Source organism: Penaeus vannamei, chromosome 4 (assembly GCF_042767895.1).
Source record: "Penaeus vannamei isolate JL-2024 chromosome 4, ASM4276789v1, whole genome shotgun sequence".
NCBI lineage: Eukaryota > Metazoa > Arthropoda > Malacostraca > Decapoda > Penaeidae > Penaeus > Penaeus vannamei.
This window is the reverse complement of record NC_091552.1, coordinates 10,990,956-10,993,455: the sequence shown is the minus strand read 5'-3', so window position 1 is coordinate 10,993,455 and position 2,500 is coordinate 10,990,956.

The following is a 2,500-nucleotide window of genomic DNA, read 5'->3' as shown; positions in this document are numbered from 1 at the left end:
AAGATGTTCGTTCAGAAATATATATATATATATATATATATATATATTTATATATATATACATATATATATATGTATATATATACATATATATATATATATATATATATATATATATATATATATATATATATATATATATACACACATATACATATATATATATATACATATATATATGTATATATATGTATATATTATATATATACATATATGTATACATATATTTGTGTGTATGTGCTCGCGCGAGCGCGTGGTGTGTGAATATGATGAGCGGGGTAGCATGAGACAGTGGTATGGTGATTTTATTTAAGTCAGTGCTACAATATCGCCATTTTCTTCCATTTGTTTAGTTAAAAAGTTAAGAGGAAAATGTAATTTTAGGGGAGACCTTTCGCACTCAGTGAATCCTTTCCAATTTCATATTTTTATCTATAAAGTGGAAAAATATGAAAGCGAAACGATTGCGAAAACACAATCCAACTTTTTTACAAATGTTATCATCATTAGGAGTATTAGTAAGTAAAATCCCCGGTTTACGAACGAGGTTTCGGCGACTGTAAGGAAACTGAAACCGGTGTAGCATGATTTTTTTCTCCCTGACTGTAATCCCCAGTCGTTCGTCCCGGCAGATAGAGCTCAGCCAACTACATTTGGTGACGCGCTTTGGTGGTTTGTGGGCGAATATCGGACAGTTACATCTGTTCTTCGTTAGATGATTGAGAATAACGAAATACTACTAACCCTATCAACAAACCTCTCATAGCTGCATTATCTCTTTAAATGCAAATAGCACCATGTTCCCTTTCCTGACCAAACCAGTTATGAATAGAAAGTGATGGAGGTATGATGTCATCCATAACTAACACCTGTTATAGAGTTTTAGACTACACCGTCTATACTCCTTTTCTTACTTCTTATATAAGGATTTTGACTTTACCATGGCGTATACATCCTTATAGTATATACGCAATCTGGTATTTGATTCCCATGATAATTTCGGGTTTGTTTGCGGGAAAGGCTAAATCAGTAGCAACTCAAGGATGTCATGGCGTGTGATTCTTAAAAAAGAAAGAAAAAAAACGGGGTATATTTTTGATGACGTAACAATAGATACGGATGCTTTGTGAATATAGTCGATCATTTTGGTCTCTTCAATTTTCAAAAAGGATGGAAAATAATGATTTTAAAGGTTACATATTCATTAAACAACCATCAAAGACACCACAACACCTCCTCGAGTTGTTACTGATTCAGTCTTTCCCGTTTCTTTACACCATCAGTTCCGGAGCGTGGTTTCGGAACAGACCATCGAAACGCTCCGAACTTACCGTAGAGACAATAAACGGTCGCGAAGACTATGGTTTTGGTAGGCAATCGTAAGTGCGGTATGAAGAGCATACTATGAATTTATGTCTTAAGAAAAACATTGTATTACAACTACGTAATTAAACCTTGTACAGATTGCCGAGGTTGAGGAGGGAATCACGAGTGTAAGGAATGGAAATCGCTGCTTTAAACCGTAAAGATATTTCATTAATGTTTTGATTCATATATTTCTGCTGTGCATTCAAGACTTGATTGAAAACGAACCAATAAAATTTTCTTTGTAATTCAAATATAAAGGGATATTTGAGAACTTGGAAATACTAAATAGTCAACAATGAAGCCATAGACCAAACGCGTCTAGCAGATCTGAATTCTGGTCTAAATCGTGTATAGGATCAAATTCCAATCACGGCTCGTACTAGGACTAGGACTATACCTTAGGAGGAATCGTCTCTCACTAGGATACGGCCATCTGCACATCAGCAATGTTTTTTGCACAGTGAACCTAATACTAGGGGAAGACGGAGGCACAGAAGCCTGAACTCTGGCTCGACGGGAACGGGAAGTTATTATCACTAATAACCATATTAATGATAATAACTATAGTGCTAATAATGATAGTAATAACAAAAATAATGATAATGATGTTATTGATAATGCCATGGTGATGATAATTATATAAAAATACTACTATTAAGAACAATAATGACCTGAAAATGACAACAATAATGGTTTTAACTACAACAATAATTGTGACAATAATTATATTCAAAATAGTAATGGTGAGGATAATAATAATCATAATAATGATGGTAATAATAATAATCTTAACAGAAATTATGATTATCATGATAATACTCCAAATAACATTACCGGAGAGCACCAAAGTAACACAGAAAACGATGTTATAAATGACTCGTACGGCTGGCATCGGTGCTTCTGCCGGGCATCATTTAAACTCGTTTTCTTATAAGCTTATTGCATAGCATGACGGGCCTAGTGTGTGCACTGTCCAAACACGTGAATCTTACCCTCTCCTAACCACGCCTCCTCTGGGAATTTGTCTTTCCCTCCACACTCCCCTTGTTTCTAGGAATAAAAATTCCCTTTCAAACTTGAAAGAAAATTAAAACTATGTTCCTGTGTTAATCAGTTACATGATTATCAATCTC